This window comes from Mus caroli, unplaced genomic scaffold, assembly GCF_978045245.1.
Source record: "Mus caroli unplaced genomic scaffold, Mus_caroli_1 scaffold_12, whole genome shotgun sequence".
Taxonomy (NCBI): domain Eukaryota; kingdom Metazoa; phylum Chordata; class Mammalia; order Rodentia; family Muridae; genus Mus; species Mus caroli.
This window is the reverse complement of record NW_028227267.1, coordinates 59,553,852-59,571,643: the sequence shown is the minus strand read 5'-3', so window position 1 is coordinate 59,571,643 and position 17,792 is coordinate 59,553,852.

Below are 17,792 nucleotides of genomic sequence, written 5' to 3'. Positions count from 1 at the left end.
CATGGACAGAAAGCCATGAGATGGGGCGGTGATCTCCCCAAGTGTGGAGGCTCTCTCGCCTGTTTTTCTGTCTCCCATCCATCCTGTTTTGTTTATAGAGGTGGGGTGGGGAGATACGTTTATAGAAAAGTAAGTAGAAAGGGTCCAGTTTCCATAAACCCTCAACCCTTTTAGATGTCAGCACCTTGCAATAGTGAGCCCACTTGCTCCTCCAGAGGGGCTGGGATCAACACACTTCACACTTGGGTTCACACCCTACCTGCACTCCGTGTTCCACCAAAGCACAAGACAATGGATCCATCAAGCCCAAATTATACAGAATAGTCCTCCTGGCCTCAGAATCCCCCAGTGTCTCCCCTCATGCCAAGGTTACAGGCACCCATGCTTATGATGGCATTTTACATGAGCACTGGGGATTCAAATACAAGTCCTCATGTGCGCTGGGCAAGCATTCCCCCTAAGCCCTATCCACAGCCTGTGGCTTCATATTTCAACGTTCCCAGCTGGCACTGATGACTGCCCAGGATCCGGATTTTGGCAGCTGAGCTGAGTGAGCTACTGAGGTATATTATTTCTCAGGAATCCTGGCTCTGTGTGACTTCCCCATGGCTCTCCCCAGGTCTGCTGTAGAGGTGACATCAAAGGCTGACTTACTCCTTTCAGGGAGGAGGGCCTTTCTCCTTCCAGGTGATGCTGGGGCCTATTATAAAGCAGGAAGAGTTCCCTCCACAAGGGGCCGCACTTTGCCCGCACTGACTGAAGGAAGTTCCCTATGTTCACAAACTTATTCAGGTCAAAGATCCTTCCATATCCCAATCTGAAGGTTACATAGGAGAGTGGGGGAGGGATATGTAAAGAAAAAGAGGGAAGCAGAGAAAATAGGAATGATAAGGGAAGTGGCTGTGGAGTGTCGTGTTCTCCCAACACAGTGGTGGCCATGTGAGCCACTGGCAAGGGGACTACATATGAAATATCTGATCGTATGATTGCCCCTTGCCCAGAGCTTGTGAAGGATACAGACTGAGCCTGGAGACCCTAGGACCATTCTTACCTGAGACAGGCATTTGTTTTCCTAGAACCTGGGCACATCACCTACAAAGTGGGTGAGAGTGGGTTTCTGGGGTCAGGTAAACCCTGAGTTCAGGACAAAGCACTTCCTCCCACAGGCTATGTGGTACAACAATTCACACCTCTGGGCCTCAGTTTCCCCATTTGGGAAATGGGCCCACAGCAGGTGTGACTTGTTCTGAGCCTTCATCTCAAAGTGATAAGAGACAGAGAGACAGTGCAGGAGGCAGCCCGGGAAACAGGAGAGACACATAGACCTCCCACGGGGTCATTGGCATAACCCACAACCAACTTGAGTCAGAGTTGAACATCATTAAAGAAAGGTTGACACTGCCCCCCCCCACACACACTGTTTAGAATATTCAAACTATGCAAATGGGACCTTTATAAACAGTCATCATTGAGTATGGAGTGCCAGTTTATGCAACCGTGGGAAGCACTCATGCTACAGATGAAGACACTGAGGCCCAGAGAGGTGAAGTGAACTCTTACCATGCAGCTGGTAAGAGGCATCCATCTTTGGAGAAAGACTCTGACAATGTCAGGGTTGGGAAGCTCACCGTGTGCTGGGGTGGGAGAGGAGGAGGTAGGCCTCCTTTGGTCTCACACAATCCTTGCAGATTTGTCTGTCTTCCACGGCTGCCTTGTAAAGGATATCGGAAGGAATCACAGTCCCGCTCCAAAATGCTTTCTGGAAACCTCTTGTCTATTCCAGCATGAGCTTGGACCTCTCCCAAGTGGGAGACGGAGGTCAAATGAGGTGTTTTCCTGGGGACTTGGGGTGGGTGGCATGGGGGACACTGCTTGGCCTCAGCTTCTTGATGACAGATGGTGGCATGCTCTGGGTTCTTCAGAAAGCCGGAATGTGATGAGATAGACATGGATGAACTCTCCAGTCAGACCGGCTGCTCACTGAGAAGTCCTGGTCCCTAGGCAGCCACTAGGTGCTTCTCTGAGGAGCAAGAGCACGGGATGGTGTCTTTAAAGCAGCCACGCCTACAAACAGAGCTGCATTTGACAGCACGGCACTTCCCAGTTTGTAGGGCCTTCCTGTGCTGAGTCTGGCTTTGGATGTCTTTACTTATCTAGACAGCAGACAGGAAGAGACACCCAGACTATAGTAGTTCACTACTGTACCCCTAGGAAATGGGATGGGGACCTTTACCCCCAACACCAGCTGGGTGCCCAGCACTGTAGAAAGCAGCCCTGGGGGGCAGAGGACAACATTCATATGAGAAATGGACAACAGGGGCATCAAGCAAACCACAGGCCAGCAAGTGGACTGAGGGATCCTAAAAAAATGACAGGAAGGAACCAAGAAAGGGAGAGGCAGACCCTGCTGCTGGATGGGGTCCCAGCTGTCCCTGTCTTGAAGAAGTCACTATCCCGTGATTCATAGAGTCACATCTCTGCCTGATATCCCTTGAGAGTATCTAGGACACTCTGCCCAGTTAAACTTGAGGGTGCGCAAGCCATATAGCTGTCATGGACGGCAGTCATCCAGGAATAAGACAGGGCCTCTCACAAGGGGATCATCTCTCTTCATTCCATGAAGCAAGGTACTGTGCTCCCAGACAAGAATGCTAGGACATTCCCCAGGCCATCAGTGCCACCTGTGTGTCACTGTGCCTAGGCTTCAGACATGTTCTCCACAGGCACTTCCATGGAGGGACGTAGGCTGTAGTCCTGTTCTCACTTTGCCAATGGACAAACCAAGAATCTCAAGGTGGGCTTCCTGACAGTCCTTCTTGCTGGGACCCTGACAGATGGGTGGAGTCTTTCCCTGACTCTGTCGTGCCTTTCCCAGCTAGTGTGTTCCCGGAGAAGTGGAACCAGATAACACAGAAAACTGTAGCCTGGGCAGAGGGTGGCCTCAGAATTCCCAGGGCCTGACCTCAGCCCTTGTCTACCTTGCCACGCATGGGTCAAGTCATGGAGGATCTAGCTGTGAAGGAGCCAACCCTTGGCTCTGCCTTAGCTGGGCTGGGGAACTCTGGTCAATGGCTTTTCTTCTCCATCTCAGCGGGGAATCTGTGTAATGTTCTGAAATCTTTAGGCACAGGGTTCTGCATGCAGCTGGATGTCAATACACACACATTCCCTTCGCTTGGACACACTTGATAATGGAAAGTTAGGCCATATAACACCTTCCCTGGAGTCACGGGGGTGGGGGTGGGGGTGGAGGCCTAACTTGTCAGATTTTAGCTCCCCAAACCTCCCAATGTGTTCTCCCTCCTGTCCAGCTTGCATCTTGGCCTGTGGACCACCAGGTCTGTGTAGGCTACACAAGCTGATGGAGGCTGACAGAAGCCAGTCTCAGGGATGGGGGAAGATTCCTGAGGACTGATGAGGTGGAAGGAACGCTGCCCAGCAGCTGACAGGGATAGGGGAGGTAGGAGGGCGAAGAGAATACACTATCTTAGACTGCTGCCTTCGAGAAGGGCCAGGGTACCATCTAGGGCCATCGCTGTTGGAGCCCTTGCCAGCCCCAAGGTCAGTCTGCTCTTGTGGTTAAAATTAGCCTCTTGATCATTGCTCCGGACTGTGAGTGGCCTTTTCCCATGAACCTCCAGGACTTGGTATGTCAAGATCCAGCTCAGCTTTGTGCCCTCTGTTCTCCAGAGAGCAGGAGACTGACTACCTATGAGACTGTTTTGGAGGTGATGATGGCAGGGCGCAGGTGTGTGCAGGCTGCGTGTGCACATGCAAGCAGCCAGCCAACCCAGGAGACCCAGGCAGGGAGTGATGGTACAATCCTGTTAGCTTATTAGTATCACTCCTCCATTACACTACGTCTCACTCACCTCCCAGATTCCCGGGTGACAGCTGATGGTGTTTCTCAGGATATTTCTGGCCCCAGTGCTGCACAGTAGCCCCACCCCCACCCCTACTCCCACATGCCAGGCGGTGTTTGCATGTGTCTGAGTAAGTAAGCCAGGAAGAGCAGAAGGCATCTTTGGCCAGGCTCTGCCCTCTGGTAAGTTAGGCAGTGTCTGTTTCTCACAATGACCCCAGCCCATGGCGCAGGAAAGGCTCCACTGTGTTTGCACTATACAACTGAATGGCAGAGGAGCCAGTGTTTTACTCTTTGCCCACGGTCCATAGATAAGGACTCATTAAATCCGAATAACCCAGGGACCAGGGAAGCAGGGTTCAGTACAGGCTGGAGTGCAAGGAAAACTAAGACAGAGAAGAATCTCAATGGTCACCAATCCAGGCCGGACATGCCCAGGCCCCAGCCTTCTTGCCATGTGGCCTTCTGCAAGGCAGACCCAAGTTTAGCTTCCCTGTGGTAAATGCGTTCTCTAACAGAAGCCAGAGGGGTGTGATGAAGTCTCTGAAGTCCTCGGTACCACAGCATGCAGCCCTGTAAGGTGGCTGCTAGGGTTTTACAGATTGAGTTGGGGTGGGGGGCGGTGGCTATGAATTAAACAGCCTGAAGCAGATACCCTGCCTGTGAGTCCTGCTGGTGACTCTCTGAGTGACCTCTGATCAAAGTTAAGGTAAGTGTCAGCAGGGAAGAAAATATTTGCAGTGCCTGTATAACAAAGGATTACAGCAAAGAAAACCCAAGGGTGGGGTGGGGGCTTCCTGTTCCTAAACACCCTGGAGACAAGGGGTAGATAAGAGTAGAGCAGTGTCGCGAGAGCCCCTCACAGCCTGGAAACAGAGACAGCGCTCGGTGCACAACGCAAAGGAAATGCAAACTAAGCACAGGTGCATCAGGTTCTGTCACGGGACAGCAAGGTGGCACGCGTGCGTGCCAGGACAATACCTACAGAAGATGCAGGGACCCACTGGTGTCATAAGGTGATGTGTGTGTTCTGTGCATGCTTGTCACACACGAACACACTCATGTGCACACATGTGCACACACATAGACACACGTTCATGAACATTTATGCACACACACATGCAGTCAAGTGCACACGTGTGCACACACAAAAACACACGTATGCACACAGACACATGCATGCACACACACACATGCACGCACTCAAGTGCACACATGTGCACACACACATGTGCACACACAGACACACGCATGCACAAAGACACATGCATGCACATTCATGCACGTGCGTGCACACACACACTCAAGTGCACACATGTGCACACACACAGACACATGTGCATGCACACAGACACATGCATGTACATTCATACACACACACACACACACACACCTGTAGGATTATTTTTGCACATCTGGAAAGCTACCCTTCAGCAAAGCATACACTTTCTCCGAAGACAGACAAAGGCCTGCCTTCAGAACCTCGACGTTCAGGCATGAAAAGGCTTCAGGGATGTTAACTGACTGCTTTTTGATGACTGGGCTCTTCAATAGGTCAGGATAGGAAGATGTGACCCAGAAACACAGGGTGGGAAGCAGAAACCATACCTGGACTGATTCCATACACAACTGTATCTGTTAGCCACATACTTATGTAAGTAAGCAATGGAGGATCACATGGTACCCACCCAAGACAATCTCCTGACCTCTGGAGAGGGGTGGGGGTGGGGGCTGCCTGGGCTGCCCTGGGAGTGAAGGTGCTGTTAGCTCTTCTCTGGATACACTAATGAGTTTGAAGGAAGAAAAGGCCAGGCCTGTGGGCAGTGGCGGCTGATCTGTGCAGTCTTGCCTAGTGGCAAGAAATGGACGATGTGACCCCCACAGGGTTGGGTCCCACCCTGGAGCTCAGTACCAGGCCTTATGCATCAGCTGGGCTCCACCCCACTCCAGTCCATTTCTGCTGCATTTGCCCTGTATTATCTGTGTTATCAGCTCTCTGTTGTGCCACTCCTCCAATAAGGGGGAAGCAGGTGGGGGTTCCAGGGAGCTCGTCCACCAGCCCCAGGCAGTGCGTGGTGGCTGAGGCCAGCGTGGGGAGGGTGCTGTTTGAAGGCACCCACCAAACCCAGCACAGCTCAAAGACGGCTGTCATGTTGTCCCTTCCCTCTCCTTTCCTACGCTCCAGGTGTTGAATGTGGCCCTACTGTGCACCAAGTACTGACTGAAGTAGTATCATCTTTATAGAGTCCTATCAGGTCAATTCCAGAGTGCTCCTTCACAGATGAAGACAGGCTCAGAGATAGCAAGGGACTGAGCCACCAGAAAACACATGGCACAGTAGGGACCTAGGGTACTATCACTGTGTATCCATGGGCAGACAAGGACTTCTGTTCAGGTCCCAGTGGACCACAGCAGTGTCAGCCCTGGTCTCCTCTTGTGCCTCTCACCCCACCAGCGACTCACTCTGTCTCTCTGTCCTTGGAAGTTAGGCTCAAGGAGGAGAATGTCAACAAGGCCATTGACAAGCCTGTCGACTGTAAGTGTGAATCTACTGAGTTGAGGCGGTGAGAGGAATGGAGAGAGCGCTTGATGAGATGGATTGATACCCTAGCAGGGCCCCCTGGTACCCAGGCTTCTCTGAACTAAGCCAGGCTACTTGCCAGTCTCACTGTCCCTCAGCAAGACAAGTGCAGTAAAAGTCCCCCCTTGGGAATAAGGGAAGTAGCAGGTGTGTTCTAGCTTGCTCATGGGTATGCAGGAATTCTTGTACCCAGAACCCAGATGAGCTCACAGGGTCAGGAAGCGGCCATCGCTATCCTTCATCATCACCATCACTACCACCACCGTTATCTCCACCACCGCCATCATCATCGTCGTCACCATCATCACTATTATCACTGTTATTGACACCAATTCCATCACCATTATCTCCACTGTGCCCAGCACCATCACCTTCATCATCATCACCACCACCATCATCATCACCACCACCATCTCCTCCTCCTCCTCCTCCTCCTTCTTCTTCATCATCATCGTCCCTTTCAACATCTTCTTGTGGTTGATGACAACTATTCCCTGCGCCTCTGCTTGCTCCCTCCCTTTAAAACAGAAGGGACTGTATAACGTCTTTCACATCTCTTCCAACTATGTAATTATGACAAACCAAAGTGGAGTTTCTTAGACACTGTTCTTGGGGAAAGAGCATTTTCCAAGCTGGTGCAAAAGCGTCAGCTAGAGAAGGTTTTCAGTCTGGGATGAGGATTTATTTACAAAGCCTCCGGAGACCTGGCAGAGGTGTTTAGGAGCTGCCTACTCTTTAAAAGCCAGCCCTGGAGAGGCTGCTAGCCTTTCTCCAGACGTGTTTCTCCTAGAAGGCCTTACTTTTAAGATCTTCAGTTTAACAGCACAAAGGCTAGGGTGTGGGCTCAGGTTCCACCGGCCCCCAACCCCAAGAGCTAGCACAGCTTCCAGAAGGACGACCCTGCCAGGTGGCCACTCAGAGATGTGCTCAGGCATCTAGGATGTGGACAAAATCCTGGGTGAAAACCTGAGGAGTCCAGACAGCACGATTCTGTCTTTACAGAGGTCACCAGAATCTCGGAGATTTAGTTTTATCCTCACTTGGTTTTGGAATCACAATTCCCTCTGGGTTCTGCTGCCATTTCTGAGAGGCAGATGGTGTTCTACAGCTAAGCACAGACCCTTAGGCCAGACGTGTGTGCTGTGGCAGGGGCTGCGGGAGATGACCTTTGTCATCTTAGTGACGCTGTGACTTTCTCTCTGAAGTTCTGTTGCAGCTGTGACTAACCCTCATGAAGTAATGGTTGTGTCTATAGCTGCTGCTGCCCTCCTGAGGCTTGTGGAGCAGCTGCGTTCCTTGGTGAGGATTCAGGTGACTGAGCGCTCTGTCCACCAACTCCAAGGTTGGTTAACCTTCTCGTTTCTCTCTGAAAGTTTCTGTGTGAGACAAGGACTCTTGGTCCCAGACTTGGGTACAAAGCTCTAACAGAAATTCCTATGGGCTATGTGGGGGCTGTGGAGGGAGGTACGGTCACATACCTCTGCTTCTGTCACATGCTGGGGCATGATGACTTCAGACTGTGCTGGGCTTCAGTCTCCTTAGCTGTCCAATGTGGAGCCTAAGAGTGACTCCTCCAGGGGAATGGGGTCGGGTGTGGAAGGGCTCCGGAAGTGTGACTTAGGGATTCACTCTCTGTCCATTAGGGCACCTACTGTGGGGCCAGCTTGGTCCAAGACCTGAGGAATATTCCTGCAGTTTCCCTCTTTGCTCTCTGGCTACCCTGGGCTGACTGCATCATGGGTGGTCTTGAGCCACTACAAGACTGTCTTCCTGTGATAGCTCTGGATCACATAGGTCAGCCGGGGTTGGCAGCTGTCCACTCTCCCTGCTGCAGAGAGGGGTAGTGCTGGAGGCTCAGGTCTCTCATCTCACAGGAGACTGTAAACACTAAGCGTCCACAGCTACTTTGCACGGACCTGGAAGCACCTTGCCCTCAGCTGGGGGCCTCGGGCCTGTCTGCAGCCCCACAGCATGGAGGTCCTGCCCCAGGAACCAGCTTCCCTGTGAATGTGCTCACAGGAACCTTACGTGGGATGCAGTACGGCCCTCTCAAACTCTGTTCCCACAGCTTTTCATGATGTTTCTCATCTGCCCCACGGATTACACAGGGTCACTGTGAACCTTAATCTCCTGTTCTGTAAGCAGAACATGTGCCTCCTTGCCTAGTCTTGAGTAGCTGTAGGCATTGGGCAGCACCATCAGTGGTCTTTGTGTTAGTACCATTCCTTCTCTCTCTCTCTCTCTCTCTCTCTCTCTCTCTCTCTGTGTGTGTGTGTATGTGTGTGTGTGTGCATGCATATACTTGTATACATGTGTCTGCTGAGACCCAACGTTGATGTCAGGAGTCTGCCTGGATTGCTTTCTACCCTGTTCAGTTAGGGGAGAACTATTCATCAAACCCAGAGTTCATCGTCGATACAGCTACTTTTGCTAGTCAGAGAGCTGCCGGTATCCTGTCTCTGCTTCTGAGGTTGAAACTGCAGACGCCCACCTGGCTTTACAAGGGTTTCTGGGAATCTGAACTACAGTCCTCAGACTTTCGTACTAACAAGTTGAAAAGGCCCTCTGGAACCTTGTCCCTTGGGGCTGTAATGACGAAGTCCCACAGGGTGACTTCCATGCAACTGAGGCTTATCACACCAAACAGTGGACACCAGGATGCCAGCATGCTGGAGTCCTGCCCAGTGTTCTCTTCTGAGCTGTAGCTGGCCAGCTTCTTTGTCCTCACATGATGGAAAGAGGAGCGGAGAGCTCCCTGGGTCCCTTTTAATATAAAAGGCACTAAGCCCATTCATGAGGGCTCAAAGGCTAATTGCTTCCCAAAGACTCAACATGAATGGAGGGTCCATAGACATTCTGTTCACTGCAGCAGGACTTGTGGATAAGGCCTACGTGTGGTGATGGCCACATATTGACCGTGAGGGCCTGAGGCAGAAGCTCACTGCCCTGGGCTTCTGTGTCTTGTTCTGTGTGTGGTGATTATACCACATCTTCTGCAGTAGCTGAAGGATCAAAAAAAGCTTTGTAAACTCCAGCCTCTGTTTTGTTTTGTTTTGTTTGTTTTGTTTTGTTTTGTTTTGTTTGTTTGTTTTGTTTTGTAAGGGTTACTGGGAGGAGGGATGGGCAGGTAGATAGTGGTGGTTGCTGTTTTCATTGCTATTAAAGGTCCCAGTAAGTCAGTGACCCCCAGTTTTTCCTGGAACCAGACTCACTGGGGCTGTCTCCAGACTCATAGAAGACAAGGTACCCCGCCCAGGGCCGTCTGAGACTAGCCATGAGGGGAAATGGGGATGGCACCTTGGAGAAGCATAGCCCACACCAATAGCATTCAGACATTCTCTCTCTTTCTGCTGAGTGGCCTGCACTCCACTCTACCCTCTTCCCAGGGTCCTGGGGCCCACCATTTCAAGGGCAGTGACATGCATAGACACAGAAAGTGGAATGGTGGGGCTGATGGTGTGGGGATGTGAGAGATGCAGGGTGAGCATCTACAGAGTCCCAAGCCTCCATTTGGGAAATAGAATAGGTCTAGGAGTAAATGGTTAGACCTAAGGAATGTGCTCTTGGCACTGGGGGTCCTCTTTAAAACCGTTAAGATGGTCACTCTGATACTGAATGTATTTTGTCATAATAAAATAAAATGTAAACAAAAGTAAGGTAAGTTCCTAACCTGAAAAAAAAAAAGCCTCAAAAAGAGTTTATGCAACTTCTTTCCTCTAGGTACAAACTCAGGAGTTTGTTTTGTGATCTCTGTGACTGTGTTCTGATGAAGATGGTCCCTCTAGCTGGACAGTGGTGGCTCATCCCTTTAATCCCGGCACTCAGGAGGCAGAGGCAGGCAGATCTCTGAGTTTGAGGCCAGCCTGGACTACAGAGCAAGTTTCAGGACAGCCAGAGCTATGCAGAGAAACCCTGATTTTCACAGACAAACAAACCAGGCTTGGTGTAGATCTCCAGTCCCAGCTACTCAGAAGCCTGGGGCAGAAGAACTGACAGCTCAAGGCTTTCTTGTTTTATTCAGATTGTTCAAAGCCAACTGGACAACTTGGTCAATGAAACAAGAACAGCAAGAGAACTGGGGAGGTAGCTCAGGGGTAGAGCTCTTGCCTACCTAGGGGCAAGTTCAGGCCCTGATCTGGGCACAGCCTCCTATGACCTCTGCTCTACTCTGACTACTATAAGATTAACGGATTTTAGATCCCACGTGAGAGTGAGTGACAGGATGTGGATTCTGTTTCTCTGCCTGGCTAATTTCACTAAACATAAAGCCCTCGATTTCTCATCGTGTTGCAGCTGATGTCAGGCTTCCATGCTTTCTATGACCGCAGAGCCTTCCCGTGTATGCGAGTGCCACTCCTTTATCCATTCACCGGGCAGTGGGCCTCATCATGTCATCACCACTCTGAATAGTGTCAAGACCAGTATACTTAAAAAAAAAAATAAATGTCACTAGTTTCTATAGACCGTCTTTGTAGGTATCAGGGGCCATTTATCATAAATGGAGGACTTTATGACTTTTTTCCACCCTTTCTTGAGTAAAACTATTTCTCCTCAAGAAACAAGCACCTGGGGAAGGGAAATCTCTTATTAAATATTTTGTTCTATTTCAGTCATAAGTGTGTATGTATGATGGCATAATGTGTATAATGTCATAATGTGTATAATGGCATAAAGTGTGTATAGTCATAATGCTATATGATAATATAGCATTCACTGTGAGCACGTGACCTTGAGACTACAGTTATGGGGTTTGGAGACACCACACTGTTCACAGGGAAGAAGGCTGCTGTTCCAGGTGACGCCACCCCTGAGACTGTAGGTTCAGTCTAAGTCATCTCTTCTGAGCTTGACATCTGAGAGAAGTGTGCTGGATGGGTGGAGGTGTGAGGATGGACCAGTGGCTATGGGAGGAGGGCTCTAACTCTTGTCCTCTCTCCACCCTGCCACTCCAATCCCTCTCCTGTCTCTGTAGCCTCCTGGCCACCACCTCCACCTCCCTCCTCACAGCTTTCTCCTCTGGCAGGGTGGCTATCTGCGACCCATCAGCTGAACAAGGCATTTGTCAACTCTAATGGATGGAGAGCCCAACCCTGACATCCTTCATGCATCCCCGGGGGCTTTGATCTTCTTGTCTACACACATAAATGAGAGGACTACTGAGGCATTCAGGATGAGGCACCAGGAATGTCTTTGCAGAGGTGCTTTGGCCTGCAGAAGATAAGAGTAATGAGCTGCCATCCCAGGCCATTAGGGCCGGAGCTCCAGGGGACTCTTCATGGAAAAGTTAGTTAGGAGGCTGGCTTCAAGGGATCTCCCTGTCATTACTCCTTGTTGGTGTTTATATCTGTGGGATGTAGATGAAGAGGCTTGTCCCTCTGGTACCCGCCTTCCCTCCTCAAAGATTACACTCAACTGTGGTTGACACTTGCCAAGGTCTCCCTGCCCAACATGGGGTCACGCATGGTTACTGTCAGGGGTTTTGGAGTTGGGGGCTTGTTGGGGGCAGGTATTTCTAGGGCCTGTGGAGTCATAGCTGGCTTAGGAAAGTTTTCCATACTGTTGCAAACCTGTCTGGTCTCTTCCATCTTACTGCATCTTTTGAAGGACCAAAAAGGAAAACAGGATTACTGTCCTCACTGAAGTCCAAACATGAGATTGGCAGGAGTGAGTGTTTGTGGATAGGGATCCTTTGAGTGGACACCCAAATTATCAAATGGCATCAGTGCGGTGGACAAAGGTCCCATGAGTTGGTCGGGAGAGCAAGCAGTGGTTCTGATCTCACAGCACTGACTTGTCTATTCAGCTCCCTCCATTGGCTGACAGGCTCACACCATGTGTGTCACTGGGACAGGTGTGTGGTGACAGGACACATTCCAATGGTCTGCTTTCTTCCTCCATGAGCTCAGCTTCCAGCAGGATTTCTCCTTCATACAATAGCTTTCTATGAAACTGGAAGTGATCCTGCAAAGCCATCCTCTCCCCCTCCCCCTCCCCTCTCCCTCTCCCTCCCCCTTCTACTTCTCCCCCCCTCCCTCCGCCCTCCCCCCTTACATTTCCATACTTTCAGTATCACTAGGATGTCCTCACCTGTCCCCTCCTGAATGTGTCTGCTAATGGGTGTCTCACTTCCATCTTTGACTTGTTGGCTGCTTTGAGTTCTTTCTGTGTTGGGCTCATACCTGTTTGCCCAAAATACTCATAGGATGCTGGGCTTTCCTCCTGGCCCCTGGCTAAGCAGAACAAGCACAACTCGTGTCCATGGCTCTTATGTGGTCCATGACAGGTCTTGCTCTATATCTGTCAAATGGTGAGAGGATTTTTTTTCTATTCCACTCACCTTACCCAGGCCAACACTAACTCTCAGAGAGCTTTCCTATGGATTAGAAAGATGCACTTCCCACACTACTGCCACCTGGTGGAAATATGCTGTAATGATCCTGTGAAGGCCAGTGCCCAAACACCTTGCTTTGCTCTAAGTGTCAAGAGGCCCATTAAGGAACCTTGTCACAAGTGCCTACTGAAGCCTAGCTTTTCCTACTTTCTCGCTGTCTAAAACACTTCAGTCCCCACTGGGGTCACCCTCCCCTGTCCTCATAGCTCACTCTCTGGATCAAACCTGCTATAAGGGGCCCCATTCTATACCCTTATGTTTGTAATATCCTTTCCTTCATTCCACAGCTTCTGAATGGGGACTTGCATAGACCCCATTGTCCCTAGAAGTCACATACAGAATCAACATCGGTTATCACAGTCCCTACCTAATCTGGAAGTCCTCTTTGTGGCTACCAGTTCTGTGGGGCCAGATACTACCATAGAGCACAGATTGGCATGTGTCAGATGCCAGGTCATGGTCTTTGACTGCATTAAACACCCTTCCTGGGGCTGTGATACTCTCACCTGTGGTTTGGGAAGGAGAGCCTGTCCTGTTTTTATTCCCAGGGACACAAGGTCACATACACACAATGGGTAAATGTAAGAACTGTCCCTGTCTGGAGTCCCTTTCTGTACCTGAGCATTGTCTAGAAGAGGGATCTAAGTTTTAGCCACCATCTATCCCTGCTGTACCCAGAGTTTGCTCAGCCTGGCTGGTTGGCAGGGTCTTCCTTAGCTGCAGAAAGAGTTAGGAGAACTAGGAAGGCCCTTCAGATGCCAGGAATTCTTTACAACATGTCTATTTCGGTTGCTACATTGCTGCCTTAAATTACTGAGATGCCGGGGCAGCCAGCCTGCCTCTGACCACTCATGTGCCTCCCATCCTGGCCCTGACCCTATCCTCCTCAGTGCCCTTCGTGGGCATCACAGCCCGAGACAGTCTGAGCCTGGACTCTATCCAGAACAGAGCCAGGAGAGGGCCCAGCTCTCCTCAGAGCATTTGAGCCAATTAAAATGACAAATGACTGAAGCTTATCTTGCCTCCTCTGCCTTCTCCCCCTCCACTCTGCATTTAGACCTTCCCTTCCAGGGAAATGGGCTGGGAACACCTTCCCTCCTCCAGGCCTGCGAACCTTCCAAAGTTGGTGATGACGCATGGCTGTTCCTCTACCTCCCCACCAGACCACTAGTGTTCTGGGAGCCTTGCTCTACAATGGAGGACAAGGAACAGGCAGAGGAGATGGAGAGAAAATAAGACCACTGGCTCAAAGTCTTTTAGACTGTGTGTGTGTGTGTGTGTGTGTGTGTGTGTGTGTGTGTGTGTGTGTGTGTGAAAGAGAGAGAGAGAGAGAGAGAGAGAGAGAGAGAGAGAGAGAGAGAGAGAGAGAGAGAGAGAGCGTTAGTTTGGGGTTGGAGGTTGATGTCTTCCTCAGTCACCTTCCACCTTACTTTTTGAAACAGGATATGTCACTAAATCCACAACTTACCAGATCACTGATTCGGTAGAGTGGACCAGGGATATGCCTGTCTGCCTCTCCTGCATGAGGATTACAGTCATACACCATTGCACCCGGCTTTTTTAAAAAAAAAAAAAAAAGGTTGTGGATTCAAACTCAGGTCTTAATACCTGCATGATGAGCACTTTACAGCCTAAGCCATCTCCCTAGCCCCCCAAACTGGGTTTTTTGTTTGTTTGTTTTGTTTTTACGGTAGAAATCCTTGGAGCTTATTTTAAGCTCTGGCCTTGGGCTTTAGAGTTCTAACAAAAGGCGGTATAATCACAGCAAGGATGACCATCCCCCCATGCCTGCCCAGGAAAGAGGCAGGAGACAGTCACATGCAAGCCCATCTCTCAGGTAGGCCATCTCCCTCCAGGGGAGGTCTCTCTCCAAGGAAGTCCTGTCTCTGTGGGAATTCTGTCCATCGGGGAGACCCTTCTGCAGGAAGAGGCTCATCTCAGGGGAGGACTGTCTAGAGCAGAGGCCAGCAGGTAGAAATGAGACGTGGATGGGATGCGACTCGTGTTCATCAATCTTGTGCCTGGCATCACCACCTCAAGGCATCTGTCCTAACTTCCCTAGGAAGGAGAACTTCCACCTCTGCATTTAGCCGACTTAAAGGTCTCAACTATCATCAACAAGAAGTTCATTTAAGATCTAAATGGAAGTCTAAACACATCCCTTTGCTTTTATCATGCCCCCAATGGACTCCTGCCGATCCTTCAAAACCCAGTCCGATTACTCTCCCGTTTATGTGCCCTGCCCTCTGTGAGACTATAATTACTTCATTGAGTTCATTGGTATTTTCATAAGTGTCTGCTACATGCCAGGCACACTGTTGGCCCCGTGAATGGCTGGATAACTAGGAGGAAGGAAATTTTTCCCTCTTCTAGGCATGTGCTTAAGTTGAAAGAAGCAAACAGAAATTTCCTTAAAACTAAGCCAGGTAGGTCCTCAACATTAGATCCAAGGCTGTCATTGGGGTACAAGCCTGTAATCCCAGCACAGGCAGGAAGGTTGTGAGTTCAAAGCCATCCTTGGCTACATCCTGAGTTCAAGGTAAGCCTGGGCTACTTGAAACTGTGTCTCAAATCAACACAACCGAAAGCAAACAGAACAGACCACTATACACACGTATGTACACACACATGGCCTCCTTTGGTTTCCTGTGCTGAGTTTTGTATGTGGCCTCCAGGTGGGTTCAACAGGTGTGAAAGTTACTCTCTAACATACAGCTTCATGCTGAATGCTTCTCTCTCTGATAGAACTTGGGGCTCACAGGTCCTCAGCTTCTTGGGTCTGAGTTACTGCAGTAGACTCCTAGTTGACCAACTACTAACATAGCTTCCTAGGCTGACCTCCTGGGCACCACTGTGAGCCAGGCAAGCACCCACTTCCCATGGAAATACACAGTTCAGTGCAGGCCCAGTTATGGGTCCTGGAATGATGGAGCTAAGAAGAGCTCAGGGATCCATCAGCCATGCACGGAGATGGAGGTGGCCCTCCCTGCACAGGGCAGGGACACAGTTTAGAGAGTGGGCTCTCAGAAACCCAGCACAATCAGTAGATTGTACACTCCTTGCCTGCTTAAAGCATGCATGGATGCTCAACAATGGCCAACCGCCTCTGCACTCCCTGCTCTTCAGGTCTGGGTGCTGCACCACACTCAGACGTGGCCTGTGGTAGTGACGCTAGTGTTGTGATTAATGGAGGCAGAAATTAGTACACATGTGAAGCATGTTCTGTGTCCATGTGCCCATCCCTCGTACTTGTGGCCTCACATGAACTTTGAGACTCTAGGAAAAAGATATCTATACTAGTTCCAGGTTGAAAACAAGGAGAGGAGGCTTAGCAAATGGTACCACTTGCCTACACGCTCACTGCCTTTGTCCCTAGGGGAACATGTAAGGATGACAGGTGCACACGAGGCAAGGGTACCAGCCTGAGGGCTTGTTCAGAGCCAGAGGCACCAGCTCTCTTAGAGCTGTGCAGCTCCTGCCTTGGCCATGCCCTGTACCCATCATGCCTGCAGGCTACAACAACAGGAACAGTTGTTTACAGCATCCACCATGTTCCAGGTACAAGGCTGGATGATTGACACCCTGTTTAGAGCATCCAGCATGTTCCAGGTACAAGGCTGGATGACTGACACCCTCTGCTCATTATCTGAGCAGTCTCACCAAGCATCCATTATCATTTTCATCTCCCAGGTAGAGAGATGAGGAGCTGAGAGCAACCAACCTGCACCGAGTCATAGCTTGTCCAGTTGGCATCCACTCTAGACCACTGACTTGGAACCACCTGAATCCTTGGAACAGCCTGTTCCCTGTCCATGAAATTAGCTTCCCTTTCTAATGGGTCACCAGCGAATGGCATGAGAGGCCAGCTCCTCCCAGCTTAGAGTCCAGGTAGTGCTCCTAGCATAGCTGCTATGTACTTCAGGCCAGAGACTGCTGGTGCTGTTCCCAAGCCAAGTGCTTACCAACCCTGGACACCACCCTGTGGAACAGTGAACCATTAGCACAATAAGTGACCTTACCTTCACTTGGCCTGCTAATTACAGGGGGCAGAGGAAAACGTGCCTGTGTCTGAGGTCAGAAGAAGCAAGCCTGACCCCACCTGGCTGCATAACCTTGGGCTTCCTCTCCCCTCTAGGCCTCAGCTCCCTTTCAGGCATTGACAGGATCTGTTAGGCTCAGAGGCTAGATATCAGTGCTCTCTAACCCAGCTTAGCTACCTGCAGTCAGTTGTGCATTCTAAGCCTTGGGTGGTTTTCCTATATAATGAAGGTGTGGCCGTCAAGTACTTCCCATCCTTACTGTGCAGATGGAGTGGGTGATGTCCCAGGGGTATTAACACTGTGCAGGGGGTGTCACAAAACAGGTGTCTGCAAAATACTCCCAATTACCTTGGCCCCATGAGTGTTCTTGTGCCTTCCTGGGGCCTTAGATAGTGAAGCACCAGGGAGACAGGGCTCTCAGGCCCTTTCCTAGAATAGGCTGTTTCTCAGCACCAAACCCTTCTCCACACAATAAACTAGAACTTTCCGGCTCCCCCAGGCCAGCTGCAGCTGCTGTCTGAGACATCACAGCATCCTTGAGAAGGCAGCTCAAGGGCATGTGCTTAGCCTCATTCCATCCTGGGCCTCCCTTGCCTAGCAGCCCATGACCTTGAAGATGTTGCATGTTGTGTGGGCTGGGCCGGGCCATAGTGATGGTGGGCAAGAAACGGGAGCTGGAGACAGAGACCGTGAGCTCAGCAATGGCGGGGGTGGAGGGGTGGGGGGAGGCGGTCAAGGCCAGAAGACAGAGGCACAGACAAGAAGTAAGTCTCAGTAGCTTCGTGATAATAAACATATTTCTTGAGTAGTTCCCTCAGCTTGGGGCCTGAAAACACTTCCCAAGCAGGAGTCCCTCTCACATCCTTTGTCCTCTACACTGGCAGTGCTCTGTGACCCCAGCTGGCCTCTACCACATGT